At 41.8% G+C, this 17,863-nt stretch overlaps 1 protein-coding gene and 2 non-coding genes across 3 annotated transcripts in view; all 3 read left to right on the plus strand.

The window, feature by feature from the left end:
* Positions 1 to 17,863, plus strand: part of LOC101882744 (NLR family CARD domain-containing protein 3-like) — a 297,907-nt gene that overhangs the window by 269,249 nt on the left and 10,795 nt on the right. The gene's annotated exons all lie outside the window — the stretch shown is intronic.
* On the plus strand, positions 3,311 to 3,381 carry trnag-gcc (transfer RNA glycine (anticodon GCC)). Its single transcript has one exon. It is a non-coding gene; the product is annotated as a tRNA-Gly (tRNA).
* On the plus strand, positions 6,969 to 7,039 carry trnag-gcc (transfer RNA glycine (anticodon GCC)). The gene has a single exon. It is a non-coding gene; the product is annotated as a tRNA-Gly (tRNA).

Below are 17,863 nucleotides of genomic sequence, written 5' to 3' on the forward strand. Positions count from 1 at the left end.
ACGTCATTAACTGCGTCATACATATAGGTGGTATAGCCTGATTGGTTAAAACACAGATAGACTAGGTGAATTTCCACGTGGGGTTTGTGCGTATATTCTGAACAATATCTTAAAGGTGCAGTAGGTGATCTGCCAAATTGCTAACCGCTTAGCATATTATCTTTGGACGGCGGCGAGGGACTGTGATTTAAAGCCACACCCCCTGAAATCGCGAACGCGCGCACCGCGTCACAACAGCAGACAGACAACCCCACTAGTTCATGTCATTTGCCAGTTAGTGCCAGCGCCATGCAGGAATTACATTTATTACTTAACCACACTTACATGCTATTTCAGAGTGAATATTCAGTGTAGCGATAAACAGTATAGGAAGGCTATCATTGTTCAAAAATGACCAAAGTTAATATAAAAGCAATTTCAGCTCAATAAAGCAGGTTAGGCTGAATAGCACTATTTACTGATGTTTTGTTGTTAAACTAAATATAAATCTGTCTATAAATCATTATCGATGCTGTAAAATGACCTTATGAAACTGAAAATAATCACATCAATCTTTCACCGGGAGATTTTAGTGGCTGAACAAAACGTCTGTGCATATAAGTCATTCATAACACAACACAATCTAACATCAGCTTAGCCTGACTACAATAGTTTTAAAACAGAACATTACCTCTCTAATAGTAATACTTCAACCATGGTGTTGTCCTTCCTCCAGCGTGCTAAAGTAACTCCAATATTGATTCAGGTTTTTAAAAGTTTCAATTCAGTATTTGATTTCTCCCGGTCCGTCTCGTGAGCTGGAACTTATGCAGACGGGCTTATGCAGACGGCCACACGCTAATGGCGTATCTGCGTGAACAGATGCGCAGAAGTCCGAATCTACATTTGCTGACAGACAGCCTGACCTGCTTATCGGAATTATGGGAGATTATAGTCCGACTCTATTTAATTGGATGAACATTTTTTTAGGTTTATGCTTTACCCAGGATAAAAAAATACATATAAACACATTTAGATAATTTACTGTAATCATTACTATTGGACTATGAAGAGACTTTCAACCAGAACAAAAATTGTTTCTGAAGATAATCACCTGCTGCACCTTTAAGCATAAATGTCAGACATCCCTTAGACTGATTGAAGCTGACTACAGACCTGTGAAACGGATCAACACACACACACCTAAAGTGTAATCTGTTTCTTATTCAAGGCTGAGTGTACTCTCAGCCATCTTTATCAAAACTGGTTAAAAATTTGTATAATCTACATTCAGGCAGTTATAATCTTACTATACAAAGTCTATCTTGAATAAAAAGTAGAATCACTTTAAAATAATTAACCGTAAAAACAGCAAAATCACTTTAGACATTTTAGATAGTATTAACTCATAGAAATAACAATAGAGACATTTGATTCCAGTCCTCAGCCCTCAGATCCACTTAAGGTCTCTGTGACCTCTGACCTAGTTTGGTGGCTTCTGAAAAAAGTTATAAAGAGACAGGCAAATGCACTGAACATTCTTATATTAAGCAATGTGTTAACTTATTCATTAATTAAAATCATTTCACAGTAAATACTCATTCCAATGATGATATAATTATATTTAATAAAAAAAAATCATAAGTAACAAGATGATGAAAAAAGGATAAACGTTGGTCCATGATGAGACAGATTGGAAAGCAGAAATCCGAATCCTTCAGCAGGAGAACATGTGTTTCAGGATTGGAGGCTCAGTGGTAGAATTCTCCCCTGCCAGGCGGGAAACCCAGGTCCGATTCCCGGCCAATGCAGTTGCTCGTTTGTGTTGCTACTCTTCCAGCTGCAAGTAACAGCCTTGTGGCAGCCACACAACACAAAGGCAAGAAACAACATTGGTCAGTATTGGTGGTTCAGTGGTAGAATTCTCGCCTGCCATGCAGGAGATCCGAGTCTGATTCCCGACCAATGCAATTCTTGTTTTGTGTTGCTACTGTTCCAGCTGGAAGGCTAACAGCCTTGCAGCTATCACACCCCACTAGGGCAGTAGCATAACCATATCAACATTGGTGGTTTTGGTAGAAATCTTGCCTGCCATGTGGGAAACCTGGGTTCGATTCCCTGCTAATGCAATTGCTGTTTTGTGTGGCTCCTCTTCCAGCTCTGGTTGAAGGCCTTTAAGCACTCACACAACACAAAGGCAAGGAAGAACATGGGTCAGCATTAGTGGTTCAGTGGTAGAATTCTTGCCTGCCTTGCGGGCGACCCGAGGCCGATTTCTGTCCAATGCAATTCCTCTCTTGTGTTGCTACTCTTCCAGCTCTTGGTAACAGCCTTGCAGCAATCACACCCCGTTAGGGCAGCACCATAAGCATATCAGCATTGGTGGTTCAGTGGTAGAATTCTCACCTGCCATGCCGGAGACCCGTGTCCGATTCCCAGCCAATGCAATTCCTTTTTTGTGTTGCTACTCTTCCAGCTCTGGGTAACAGCCTTGCAGCAATCACACCCCACTAGGGCTGCAGTACAAGCATATCAGCATTGGTGGTTCAGTGGTAGAATTCTCGCCTGCCACGAGGGAGACCTGGGTCCGATTCCCGGCCAATGCAAGTGCTGTTTTGTGTTGCTACTCTTCCAGCTTTGGGTAACAGCCTTGCATCAATCACACCCCACTAGGGCTGCAGAATAAGCATATCAGCAATGGTGGTTCAGTGGTAGATTTGTTGCCTCCCTTGTGAAAGACCCTGGTCAGATTCCCGTCCATTACAGTTCCTATTTTGTGTTGCTACTCTTCCAGCTCTGGGTAACAGCCTTGCAGCAATCACAACCCACTAGGGCTGCAACATAAGCATATCAGCATTGCTGGTTCAGTGGTAGAAATCTCGCCTGCCACGCGGGAGACCTTGAGTCGATTCCTGGCTAATACAAATGCATTTTTGTGTGGCTCCTTTTTCAGCTCTGGTTGACGGCCTTTTAGCACTCACACAACATAAAGGCAAAGAAACAACATGGGTCAGCATTGGTCGTTCAGTGGTAGAATTCTTGCCTGCCACGCGGGAGACCCAGGTCCGTTTCCCGGCCAATGCACCTTCTGATTTTGGTTGCTACTCTTCCAGCACTGGGTAACAGGCTTGCAGCAATCACAACCCACTAGGGCTGCAGTAAAACCATATCAGCATTGGTGGATTAGTTGTAGAATTCTCACCTGCCACGCGGTAGACCTTGAGTCGCTTCCTGGCTAATACAAATTCAGTTTTGTGTGGCTCCTTTTTCAACTCTGGTTGACGGCCTTTTAGCACTCACACAACACAAAGGCAAGGAGGAACATGGGTCAGCATTGGTGGTTCAGTGGTAGAATTCTCGCCTGCCACGCGGGAGACCCGGGTCCGAATCCCGGCCAATGCAATTCCTGTTTTGTGTTGCTACTCTTCCATCTCTGGGTAGCAGCCTTGCAGCAATCACAACCCACTAGGGCTGCAGTATAAGCATATCAGCATTGCTGGTTCAGTGGTAGAAATCTCGCCTGCCACGTGGGAGACCTTGAGTCGATTCCTGGCTAATAACAATGCAGTTTTGTGTGGCTCCTTTTTCAGCTCTGGTTGATGGCCTTTTAGCACTCACACAACACAAAGGCAAGGAAGAACATGGGTCAGCATTGGTGGTTCAGTGGTGGAAACCTTGCCTGCCACGCGCGAGACCCGGGTCCAATTCCCAGCCAATGCATTTCCTGTTTTGTGTTGCTACTCTTCCAGCTCTGGGTAACACCCTTGCAGCAGTCACACCCCACTAGGGCTGTACCATAAGCATATCAGCATTGGTGGTTCAGTGGTAGAATTCTCACCTGCCACGCAGGAGACCTGGGTCCGATTACTGGTCAATGCAATTCTTGTTTTGTGTTGCTACTCTTCCAGCTCTGAGTATCAGCCTTGCAGCAATCACACCCCACTAGGGCTGCAGTAAAAGCTTATCAGCATTGGTGGTTCAGTGGTAGATTTCTTGCCTGCCACACAGAAGACCCTGGTTCGATTCCCATCCATTACAATTCCTGTTTTGTGTAGCTACTCTTCCAGCTCTGGGTAACAGCCTTGCATCAATCGCACCCCACTAGGGCTGCAAAATAAGCATTTCAGCATTGGTGGTTCAGTGGTAGAATTCTCGCCTGAGACGAGGGAGACCCGGGTCCGATTCCCAGCCAGTGCAGTTTGTGTTTTGTATTACTACTCTTCCAGCTCTGGGTAACAGCCTTGCAGCAATCACACCCCACTAGGGGCGCAATAAAGCATATCAGTATTGGTGGTTCAGTGGTAGAATTCTCGCCTGCTACGCGGGAGACCTTGAGTCGATTCCCGACTAATACAAGCGCGGTTTTGTGTGGCTCCTGTTTCAGCTCTGGTTGACGTCTTTTTAGCCCTCACACAACACAAAGGCAGGGAAGAACATGGGTCAGCATTGGTGGCTCAGTGGTAGAGTTCTCGCCTGCCACGCGGGAGACCCAAGTCCGATTCCCGGCCAATGAAAATCTTGTTTTGTGTTGCTACTCTTCCAGCTCTGGATATCAGCCTTGCAGCAATCACACCCCACTAGGGCTGTAGTAAAACCATATCAGCATTGGTGGTTCAGTGGTAAAATTCTCACCTGCCACGCGGTGGGCCTAGAGTCGATTCCTGGCTAATACAAGTGCGTTTTTTTGTGGCTCCTTTTTCAGCTCTGTTTGACGGCCTTTTAGCACTCACACACTACAAAGGCAAAAAACTATATCGGTAGGCATTGATGGCTCAGTGGCAGAATCCTCGCCTGCCACAGAGTAGACCTAGAGTCAATTCACAGCTAATACAAGTGTGGTTTTGTGTGGCTCCTTTTTCAGCTCTGGTTGACGGCCTTTAAGTACTCACACAACACAAAGCCAAAAAAACAACTTCGGTCAGCATAGGTGGTTCAGTGGTAGAATTCTCACCTGCCGCGTGGGAGACCTGGGTCTTATTCCCGGCCAATGCAATTCCTGTTTTGTGTAGCTACTCTTCCAGCTCTGGTTGACAGCCTTTTAGCACTCACACAACAAAAAGGCAAAACACAACATCGGTCAGCATTGGTGGTTCAGTGGAAGAATTCTTGCCTGCCACGCGGGAGACCCGGGTCCGATTCCTGGCCAATGCATTTCCTGTTTTGTGTTGCTACTCTTCCAGCTCTGGGTAACAGCCTTGCAGCAATCACACCCCAATAGGGATCCAGTATAAGCATATCAGCATTGGTGGTTCAGTGGTAGAATTCTCACCTGCCATGCGGGAGACCCAGGTCCGATTCCCGGCCAATGCAAGTGTGGTTTTGTGTTGCTACTCTTCCAGCTCTGGAAAAACAGCCTTGCATCAATCACACCCCACTAGGGCTGCAGAATAACCATATCAGCGTTGGTGGTTCAGTGGTAGATTTCTCGCCTGCCACGCGGAAGACCCTGGTCCGATTCCCGTCCATTCCAATTCCTGTTTTGTGTTGTTACTCTTCCAGCTCTGGGTAACAGCCTTCCAGCAATCACAACCCACTAGAGCTGCAGAATAAGCATATCAGCATTGGTGGTTCAGTGGTAGAATTCTTGCTTGCCACGCAGGAGACCCAGGTCTGTTTCCCGGCCAATGCACCTTCTGATTTTGGTTGCTACTCTTCCAGCACTGGGTAACAGCCTTGCAGCAATCACAGCCCACTAGGGCTGCAGTAAAACCATATCAGCATTGGTGGTTTAGTTGTAGAATTCTCGCCTGCCACGGGGTAGACCTTGAGTTGCTTCCTGGCTAATACAAGTGCAGTTTTGTGTGGCTCCTTTTTCAGCTCTGGTTGACGGCCTTTTAGCACTCACACAACACAAAGGTAAGGAAGAAGATGGGTCAGCATTGGTGGTTCAGTGGTAGAATTCTCGCCTGCTACGCGGGAGACCCGGGTCCGATTCCCTGCCAATGCAATTCCTGTTTTGTGTTGCTACTCTTCCAGCTCTGGGTAACAGCCTTGCATCAATCACACCCCACTAGGGCTGTAGTATAAGCATGTTAGCATTGTTGGTTCAGTGGTAGATTATTTGCCTGCCACACAGAAGACCATGGTCCGATTCCTGTCCATTACAATTCCTGTTTTGTGTAGCTACTCTTCCAGCTCTGGGTAACAGCCTTGCAGTAATCACACCCCACTAGGGCGGCAATATGAGCATATCAGCATTGGTGGTTCAGTGGTAGAATTCTCGCCTGCCACGCGGGAGACCCGGGTCTGATTCCCGGCCAATGCAAGTGCTGTTTTGTGTTGCTACTCTTTCAGCTTTGGGTAACAGCCTTGCATCAATCACACCCCACTAGGGCTGCAGAATAACCATATCAGCGTTGGTGGTTCAGTGGTAGATTTCTCGCCTCCCCTGTGAAAGACCCTGGTCAGATTCCCGTCCATTCCAATTCCTATTTTGTGTTGCTACTCTTCCAGCTCTGGTTGACGGCCTTTTAGCGCTCACACAACAAAAAGGCAAAACACAACATCAGTCAGCATTGGTGGTTCAGTGGAAGAATTCTCGCCTGCCACGCGGGAGACCCGGGTCCGATTCCTGGCCAATGCATTTCCTGTTTTGTGTTGCTACTCTTCCAGCTCTGGGTAACAGCCTTGCAGCAATCACACCCCAATAGGGATCCATTATAAGCATATCAGCATTGGTGGTTTAATGGTAGAATTCTCACCTGCCATGCGGGAGACCCAGGTCCGATTCCCGGCCAATGCAAGTGTGGTTTTGTGTTGTTACTCTTCCAGCTCTGGGTAACAGCCTTGCAGCAATCACAACCCACTAGGGCTGCAGAATAAGCATATCAGCATTGGTGGTTCAGTGGTAGAATGCTCGCCTGCCACGTAGGAGACCTAGAGTCGATTCCCGGCTAAAACATGTGCAGTTTTGTGTGGCTCCTTTTTCAGCTCTGGTTGACGGCCTTTTAGCACTCACACAACACAAAGGCAAGGGAGAACATGGGTCAGCATTGGTGGTTCAGTGGTAGAATTCTCGCCTGCCACGCGGGAGACCCGGGTCCGATTCCCGGCCAATGCAATTCCTGTTTTGTGTTGCTACTCTTCCAGCTCTGGGTAACAGCCTTGCATCAATCACACCACACTAGGGCTGTAGTATAAGCAAGTCAGCTTTGTTGGTTCAGTGGTAGATTGCTTGCCTGCCACACAGAAGACCATGGTCCGATTCCCGTCCATTACAATTCCTGTTTTGTGTAGCTACTCTTCCAGCTCTGGGTAACAGCCTTGCAGTAATCACACCCTACTAGGGCTGCAGTGTAAGCATATCAGCATTGGTGGTTCAGTGGTAGAATTCTCACCTGCCACGCGGGAGACCCGGGTCCGATTCCTGGCCAATGCAAGTGCTGTTTTGTGTTGCTACTCTTCCATTTCTGGGTAACAGCCTTGCAGCAATCACAACCCACTAGGGCTGGAGTATAAGCATATCATCATTGCTGGTTCAGTGGTAGAAATCTCGCCTGCAACGCGGGAGACCTTGAGTCGATTCCTGGCTAATACAAATGCAGTTTTGTGTGGCTCCTTTTTCAGCTCTGGTTGACGGCCCTTTAGCACTCACACAATACAAAGGCAAGGAACAACATAGGTCAGCATTGGTGGTTCAGTGGTAGGAACCTTGCCTGCTACACGCGAGACCCGGGTCCAATTCCCACCCAATGCTTTTCCTGTTTTGTGTTGCTACTCTTCCAGCTCTGGGTAACAGCCTTGCAGCAATCACACCCCACTAGGGCTGCAGGAAAAGCTTATCAGCATTGGTGGTTCAGTGGTAGAATTCTTGCCTGCCACGCGGGAGACCCGGGTCCGATTCCCGGTCAATGCAATTCCTGTTTTGTGTTGCTACTCTTCCAGCTCTGGGTATCAGCCTTGCAGCAGTCACACCCCACTAGGGCTGCAGCTTAAACATATCAGCATTGGTTGTTCAGTGGTTGATTTCTCACCCTGCCACGCGGAAGACCGTAGTCCGATTCTCGTCCATTACAAATCCTGTTTTGTGTTGCTACTCTTCCAGCTCTGGGTAACAGCGTTGCAGCAATCACACTCCACACAGCAACACCAACTGAACCGAGGCTTGAACCAGCGACCTTCTTGCTGTGAGGCGACAGCACTACCTACTGCGCCACTGCTTCGCCCAGCATAAAAATGTGAATACATAAATCACAATTTAAATGGACAAATAAATAGATATGTTTAAATTGTGTTTTTAACCCCCTGGGGTCGAAGACAGCGTATACGCGTTCTGACAAGTTTTTACCTCATTGAGCTGAAATGAACCTAAATTACACTTTCAGTTTTGATCGTACATATAAGATCAATACATCAATCGAATCTGTTAGGTGTCTTCTTTTTAAAAGTGTACACTCACAACAAAAACAAATGTGTGTGCTTTTGCAAATCTAGGATAATAAACAGTGTAGGCATTCTGTCTTTTCTCTCTCCGTGAACTGTTTTTAGAAACGTGTCAGCAAAATGCGCTGAAACTCCGCGAAAACAATACACCCAGACACGAGACACATATCTTTATAAAGCTTGAAGTGTCTACTTTTAAACGCAGCTATGCATGTTGAAAACAAATATTGTTTGATAAAGTAATCAGTATGAAAGCAACGCTATGTCTAGCTTCTCAGTCTGAGCTCATTAGAGTTAATGTGACCACGCCCACGAAGCTTTGACATTACAAACAGCCTGCATGAGGAGCGCGCAACAGTAGACTGTGTCAGGAAAAACACGTCATTAAAATGAACTAAAACTCAGCAAATACTCGACAAAGAAACATGTGAGATGTTTCTAAAGAAAGCTTGATATGTCTACTTTTGCATTAACCAATATAAGTCGAAAACAAATAATCTTTCAAGTAATTCGTATAAAAGTAAGGGCAGGTACTGATTCTCCTGTCGCCTCATTACAGCGAACGTGATCCCGCCCGCAGTGAAGGCGCATTTCATATGGAAATGAACTGAGGTGAGCCAGCCAGGTGATGATGTAAACGCTCCCCGAGACATGGCATCAAACGACAAGCTTTATTATAGTTACTTATTTTGTTTGAACGATGGCATGCTACACGGGTGAAGAAGCACAATATAAAAATAATATAAAAATAAAAATATATAAATAAACTTATTTTTTCTCAGATTCTTTCTTGAAACTCTTAGTCACATACCTGTCTGATGGCTCATTATGCAGGTCTTTGTCTTCTCTGGTGTGACTCACTGCATAGTAATGATAGTTCACGCCTTCTCGCATAAACTATTTTCACACAAAAAGTGACTTAGAAATTTTAATTCATAGAATTGTTTTTTTGTGAGTAAGTGAACAAGATGATTCTCACATCATTTTGAAGCAAAAACACTAGACTACCAGATCCAGTTCTCAAAAGTCTTGTGCACAAATGTTCTCTGTGTGTTTCACGGCCTTGTTTCAGGGATTTCAAAATTTTAGTTTTTCACTAAACACGCATAAACATTTCTTTCTCAAAAACACAAACACATACAAACATGCTGCTTAGGTATTATTGTAAACCAACTTGTGCCGTTTACAGTGTTATCACACATTAGCCATTAAAATGTTTTTAAGATACTGAAAACAACACAAATGTCAGTGCATGTCAAAACTTCTCCAGAGCCCCAAAACACCCTCAGACCCCAGATGGTTAAAAGTCATTTAATTAGGCAATAAAACAATGCATTACAAAAACATTTTAAATGTATAAATAAATAGACACTTTTATTACTGTATTTTTATTTAATTCATGTTTTAAAGGCTGATTAATCAAACAGTAAAAAATTGTATTAATAAATCACAAAACACATTTTAAACAGCTTTTTAAATAAGCATTTGGCAAATGCTTTTCTCCCTATTTGCCGCTTGGTTTTCTTTTTCTTTTGCCACATGCTTTTCTCAAATTAAAAATAAATCAAGTTAAAAATGGCTCTGCTGTAATGAGCTATTGTTTTCCTCTGTTAGAAAAAAAGACAGTTAACAGTTTTATCTAGATTAAATGATTGTTGGTGATAAAGATTTTCTTGAAGATATAGAACAAAATGAACTTCGTATTTTGCCATCAGAGTTGGATGACTACTATACAGAGAAAGCTAAAGGAGCTTTACGATCTAGAGTGAAATGGATAGAGGAGGGGGAGAAAAATTCTTCATATATTTTTTTAAATTTAGTAAAGCATAGGCAAGCTTCAAAAACTATTAATAAACGTAGCATAGATAACGATGTAAGTGAAGAGAAAACTTTGATTGATGATCACATCTATTCATGTTAATATATGAATCAAAATTTAATGAGAGTGATTGTGACTTTTTCTTTTCCTTTTTAAAAGATAAAGTTTTTATTATAGATGACAGCTTCCGTGAAATAATGGAATCTGACATTGTTATCTCTGAACTTGATGTTGCTATTTCTAAAATGTCCAATTGAAAATCCAGGCATATACGGAATTACAGTTGAGTTTTATAAACATATTTGGCCAGAGATGAGATTTTTAGCGTTTGAAGCACTTAAGAAAAGTAAAGACAAAGCAGAACTATCGACTTCTATGAAGCAGATTTTAATAATTTTAGTTCCAGAGCCAAGCAAAGACAAATTATTTTTAAATAATTGGAGACCCATAACTCTTTTGTCCAATGATTTTAAATTGCTCTCTCATGTATTTGCCAATAGACTCAAAAAAAGGTATAGGCGAGATAATTAATGAAACACAATCAGCTTTTATTGTATTAAATTTATTTTTTATTGTATTATCTTTTATTTTTAATGTATTAAAGGGAGAATTATTCAGAATGATACTTGATATGCTCGATTATTTAATTCCTCAGACAAGTTTATTTCTATTTCTAGACTTTTTCAAGGCATTTGATACCCTTGAGCATCCTTTTTTGTCTTTAGAAAGTCTTTAGAAACTTTTGGGTTTGGTCCGAGCTTTTGTAGGGTAATTTCCATGTTCTATACTGATATATTCAGTAGTAAATCCCTGAATTCAGGATCATCTCCTAGAGTTTACATCAAAAGATTAATCCATCAAGGATGTCCCATCTCACCTTTACTTTTTAATATAGCTGTTGAACTTATGTCATTATATTAAATCAGAGTACACTTTACACTGTTAAAAATTGTCCCGTTAAAAAACAGTAAAATACTGGCAGCTGCAGTTGCCAGCAATGTACTGTTATTTACAGTATGTTGCTGTAAAAATACATGGACTACATTGATTTACACAATACTCAAGTGAACTCATTTTGCTCACTGAAAGCAACTGCCTCAACTTGGTCAACTGCTGAATGAGTTTATGAAGTAATGTGCTATATATGCTCAGAAGCATACTTATAATGATAACTTGTTTTAGTTAATTAGAAAAGTTCGGTTTAACTCTAATGTCTTATTTTTCACAACAGCACACATACATGTAAATCTGGAATCACCAGAGAGATTCTGACTGCATCAGCAACTAAACAGCCGCTATATTTAAATAGAGAAACATGCAGAATAACATCAGCAGTTCATTGTTCATCTTTAACTCATACACTGGCTCTACTCTCCTCCACAACGGTGACAGACAGAAGAAATTTGCTTCAGGTTTTACAGTAAAATACTGTTTTTTCCTTGATTTAACGGTAATCTACTGGCAGCTGTGGTTGCCAGCAATATACTGTTTTTTTACAGTCTACTTCCGTTGTGTAAATTAACAGTATATTACTGTTAAAATACATTTTTACACTGTGTTTTTACCTCTCACACCTTTAACCCTTTAAACCCCAGAGCATATACTTCAATTTTAATTGAAGTGTCCATACTACTGAGTGTTCAAGAAACATGTAGCAAAGCTGAAGTAAATTCATTAATTAACTGACTAATTAAATGATAATTGAGGATTAACAATGAACAAATGAAGAAATACTAAAGGGAAAAAACAAGAACAGAACATACAAAACTTTAGTCACAGCTTTATAATGAAATAACCTGAAGAACAACAAATGATTAAATCATTTAAATGATCAGCGGATGATTAAACAACTTTACAAACATCATCACCAGCTACACTTATTACTTAATACATGTATTTTTGTATAACATCTACTAAAGTTCTTCTTAACAAAAAGTTAAAGTTTTACGTCACCATCATGGAGAACAGAGTTTGCTTTAGTTGGGCTCTTAGCCCTGTCATTTTTAACATTTATATATCTTGGCTGCTGCAATTGTTAAGAACTTTGTTTGAAAAGCTCCTTTGTTGTGGCAAGCCAGCCAAAAACCTAAAAAAGATCTGGTGATGCTCATGTTGCTATTAAATGGCAGAGTCTGTTCTCATTTAGTATTATAAAATTTACTGCTCCTGTTCAATGTTAAATCTATTGTTTTACATTATATGTCTATATATGGCAATGATTTCTGGAAGTTTTTAAGAATATCTTGGACAATAACACTGCTCTATGGTGTAAATCGCACTCAAAGAGACATCAATAATCAGCATATGAACCTCAATAATGGTGACAACTAACAAAATTAACAGTTTAACTGTTCAGTTTAACGCAACCGAAAGTCTAAACATAAACAACAGCAGAATCAAACACAAATAAAGAAAACTGTTAGACCATTATACAACATTTGTTTATACCGCAATGCATGCTGGGATATTTGTACCGTGCCACTCCCAGCATGCATTGCAGCATGAAACATTTGAGATGTTACCATTGTTGAGATACAAGGTCAGATTCATCAGGTCTGAGTGTGTATTTGTCATAACTGAACTGTTTTTATATGTTATTTCTTAACTGTTAAGTAATTGCAGAGGTATCTTTTCTGTTTCCACTTCTCATTATTTAAATCAATAGCTGCAACTAAGCATAAAATCTATTGCATGAGACCCTTCTTCCAGATTTATAACAAAAACACTTATCAGAACTAATTTCAGATAAATAGATTTCTCTATTTAATGACTTTCCAACTTGATTGCTATAATACAAGCATTTTGTTAACTCTTTATTATAGTAATTGGAGAGTCTGAATTAATAAGTTCAAGGGTGAAGAGCCCAACTAAACCAGCCCCTCACTCCATTACGGTGACACAAAAAACACCTTAATTTCTGTTGGATCTCAATGAGAATAGTATGGAAGTCAAATCAGTCAGTAATAAGTGTGTGTCTGCTGTTGTTTGTGGAGTTGTTTAATGATCCTCTGCTGAGACTGAAGCTGTTTTATTTGATTTGATTTTATTTAATGTTGTAACTCAAGTCACTGTTTGTATTTCTTGTTTATTTTCTTCAGTAATTGTAATTATTAACAGCAGGTGTTCATCAGTGTCTGAGTTCACTCATTAGTGTTCATTAACTGTCAGGTGAACTATATTAGTTAACTAGTGTATGAAATAGTGAACAAGGACACAAAGTGTGATTTCAAACACAGACTTCAAAACATCGAATCTGAACTCTGTTAGCTCACAGTTTTCTGCAGTTGGTTACTTTCTCGAAAACAAAAATGTTACCCAGAATGCACTGTTTTTAACAGAATATTACTGTTTTAGTTAAAAAAACATTATTTTACCGTAGAATCTGACCGTTTTTTTAACAGCAATTTTTTACAGTGTACATTGATTTACATAATACTCAAGTGAACTCATTTTGCTCACTGAAAGCAACTGCTGAATGAGTTTATGAAGTAATGTGCTATATATGCTTAGAAGCATACTTATAATGATAACTTTTTTTAGTTAATTAGAAAAGTTCGGTTTAACTCTAATGTCTTATTTTTCACAACAGCACACATACATGTAAATCTGGAATCACCAGAGAGATTCTGACTGCATCAGCAACTAAACAGCCGCTATCTTTAAATAGAGAAACATGCAGAATAACATCAGCAGTTCATTGTTCATCTTTAACTCATACACTGGCTCTACTCTCCTCCACAACGGTGACGGACAGAATAAATTAGCTTTAGGTTTTACAGTAAAATACTGTTTTTTCCTTGATTTAACGGTAATCTACTGACAGCTGTGGTTGCCAGCAATCTACTGTTTTTTTACAGTCTATTTCCGTAGTGTAAATTAACAGTATATTACTGTTAAGAGAAGTTTTTAAACTAATTTCGAGAGGAGCACGTGATATAATTGACAGCAGCTGGCCACCTATCTACACTCATTAGTTAGCCAATCAGATCTATCCTAACCCACTATAAGTAGCCTAGCTAGACATTACTCCCTTATCTTCGTTTTCCGAAGAAACAAACGACAGGTCCGCTCTAGCTCCTCCAAAAGTTACTCACGGACAAAACGGATCCTCCACATCTCCTACTATTCTTCAACTACAATACCACATCACCTTTACTACCATCGTCAGCAACTACAAAAAATGACAAAAACAACAACAACAGCGACGGCGGCGGAGATCACAACAGCATCAGCGCAGCTACATACAAGAAAGAAAGCTCTGCGCTCCATGAAACACCAGCCCCGTCTTAACAACAACCAGCCCAGCATGAAAGTCAGCTCGAGACCGAGGCTCCAACAAGAGGCCGTAGCTCCGCTACGTACCTTCTCCAGCATCATCATGCGTCTCTCATATCCAACGACTGTCACTGAACTCCTCCAAACTCCTAGACGCCGGGACCACAATTCAAAGCCGCTGCATTAAACTCAAAACACTTGCGAATCCACGTCTTCACCGCCTCCCCCAGGACATAACACGCTCCTGCCACACCCCCTATCCTAAACAGACATTAAACCCGCAATCTCTCCGCCTCCCCGGAGAATCAAGGACAGGATTAAAAAGCAATATTGGATTGGACATATTGCAGCAATCATAATTCTAAACACGGATAAAACCAATCTCCCAGACAATAAAGCAATTCTTGGGAATTCCACCTCACCTCTTCCAGCCTGCAGCTCCCGATTCCAGTGCACACTCCAGTCCTCCTCTTTCAGCGATTCCTTACCACCTACGGGCTACGCACCCCGCCCCTCTACCTTGCGTATCATTGCTTTTCCCCTCTCATTTTTACAAGCTCGCAGCTACTGCGGCGGTGCATACGCCGTCAGCCAAGTGCTAAGCCTAGTAAAAACAGAAATTACTTGTCGACTTTTGTCAATATGTTTATGCTTTTACTGAATTACGTTTGTAACTGACCTAATTTTCTGAATTTCTCATTCCAGGTTTCGTCTACTGGATCACAGCCGATCTCGGCACTCTCTTCCCACAACCTCACTAGCCGTCCACCAACACTAAACCAGAAATCACAGAGCAATTCCCTGTTAAGCACATCCATACCAGCCCTACTGAAATGGGCATTAGAACTTTTCTAAAAACGTCTAATAACGGCTCTTTCATCTCCTCATAATTCTGCCCTTTTCAGCTTTAACAGCATGATTCTGCCTGATGAATATGTTTAAATTATCACGTTATAAATCAAGCAATCTCTCTAATCTAGACGGCTGCAACGCTCGGTTGCAATCAACATTACACCTGCCACCCGATTTCTGGCATTAATCAGAGGTCACAATTATATTTCGTAGTCCGTTTAACATTCGGATGCAGAAGTAGCCCACACATTTATGCCTTAAAAACGATCCGCTGGATTTTGCCAATAACTACGGCGTTTGCTCGTAATTCATCTACAAGTTTCCCGTTTCCCTCTCCTTAATATCCTCCAGCTAAACTAGTGACCGGTTTTCTAATATTTGCATTCTCATTGCGGAAGAACCTCCGGCTTAAGCACTTCTATAGAATTCTTAAGCATCAATTTGGAGTGATAGAATTTCAAGCATTAATAAGCTACTTGAATATATCGACAAATTAGTCCCCTTTTATATTCTGGAAGAAATATCACGCTAAGCATAAACTGCTCTCCATCTTAGAACATCAAACACACATGCGCATTATCACGCAGGGATGCCTTTTCGTCAGTCACCTACTTCATGTCGCAGCAGCAATCTCCGGAATAGAAGAGAAATGATCTAAATCCGATTTTGGCCGTAACAAACTCTGCCTGAAGGGCGTCGCGCACCAGAGGCGCGGTGACGCGGCGCGCTTACGACAGAGAATAGTAGATTAATGCACACCAGACTCACGCATTCATACTTTATCAAATAAACTAATCAATTATACAAATAGAGCTCCGCGGCGCGGCAGAAAACGAAGTGTCATGAATTGTGGCTGGGCACTACGGACAGCCGCATTGACTTCCTTAGTATTTATTCCTGTGAAAGTCAATGGTTACAGGTTTTCAGCTTTCTTCAAAATGTTGTCTTTAGCTTTTAACACGGGAGTCACCAACCTCTGAAACTAAGAGCTACTTTTCGGGCACCGATTAACGTGGAGGGCAACCAGTTTGATAAGCACTTCTCAAATAACAAATTGCTCAATTTACTTATAATTATAATTTAAGTTTTTGGTAATAATTAATAATATTCATCCAGGTGAAGTCACTGATCATGTTATGATTCTCTCAAAGTTACCAACAATGATTTAACAGGGTAGGAAATACCCTGTAATTAATATATCAATGTGCAACACTATTTTATTTATCTTTGCAAATATTTACATTTTTAAATGATTACTTCTATATTAGAGAAAGCTTACTTGTAAGTGGCGTTATGGTGAGCTATTTTAGAACAGGCCTGTGAGCAACACACGAGAGCCTCGTGGGCTACCTGGTGCCCACCGGTACCATATTTGGTGACTCCTGGTTTAACAGAAAAGAAATTCATAAAGGTTTGTAACCATCAGGTGGCGCTTAAAGCATGCGACCTGCTTATGCTTCCTTCCTTAAGCGCTGGAATAGAAGCCATTCATTTATTAGCTATCCAATTTCATCCTCAGTATATCCTTTTTACACAGATGCTGCCCCCTTCGTGGGGTATATTATCAGGGCCGCCGATGCGCTTCTAACGGGCAATATCGTCCATACATTCTGAAAAAAATAAATAAATTACTGCTGTACATGTTCCTAGTTGCATAGGAAATCGCTGACTCTCTTTTTGCTTTATTTTCAGAAACTGGTATCAGAAGCAGAGCCGCAGCTGACTCCACCTCTCCTTTTAAAATGATAATCCCATAACCACAGCATACACAATTTGCGTCAGCATTTATTTACACATTTTAAGTTACCCCAGAACACCTCATCAGTTTCTCACTGCTCAACACATCCACACATTCCGTTCAATAACATTTTTGGTTTCAAAACACCTTAAAGTCATAGGACTATTCAGGCTTCCCACCAGATTCATAATCCAGTCACTCATTCAGAATTGGAGCCACCACCACAGCAGCACACAAAGGGCTATCGTAACAACACATACAAACACTAGGAAGGTGGTCTCCCGACGCCTTCAAATCCTATATCTGACTCAGCCACAGCCATCTCAGGGAAGCTCAGATGACCCTCAACAGCAGATGCAGTAATCCCAGCGGCCAAGGGCATGGGCCTAGTCCAGGGAGAGAATACGACCCAACCATACCAGCTTCCCGAGAGAAGAGGAACTACCCAATCTCCCAAGGGGGCGGGCATGACCCAGCCATCTAGCTTCCTTTCTTCCTTCCAGCTGATTTGCACTCAGCCTTCTCCCCCTTTTCACTCACCTAACTCCAGCAGGAGTTCTCTCCCTGCCCAGGCCCCCTTGTCCATAAAGACATATAGTATAGCACTATTTATTTTTCTCTCTGTTTGATTTTATTTATATAAATTTATATCTATATGCACCCACGCATATAAATATGAATTTATATATAGTGCTGTCACCCTCACGCTCTGTTCCCGCAGGAACACCCCCAGAGCACCTATACCGCCCGTCACCCTCCAGTAAGAGTCTTCACCTCCCCCTCATCTTTCCCGACTCCTACTGGAGCCAGCTAAATAG

Source organism: Danio rerio, chromosome 4 (assembly GCF_052040795.2).
Source record: "Danio rerio strain M-AB ecotype USA chromosome 4, GRCz13ab, whole genome shotgun sequence".
NCBI classification, from domain to species: domain Eukaryota; kingdom Metazoa; phylum Chordata; class Actinopteri; order Cypriniformes; family Danionidae; genus Danio; species Danio rerio.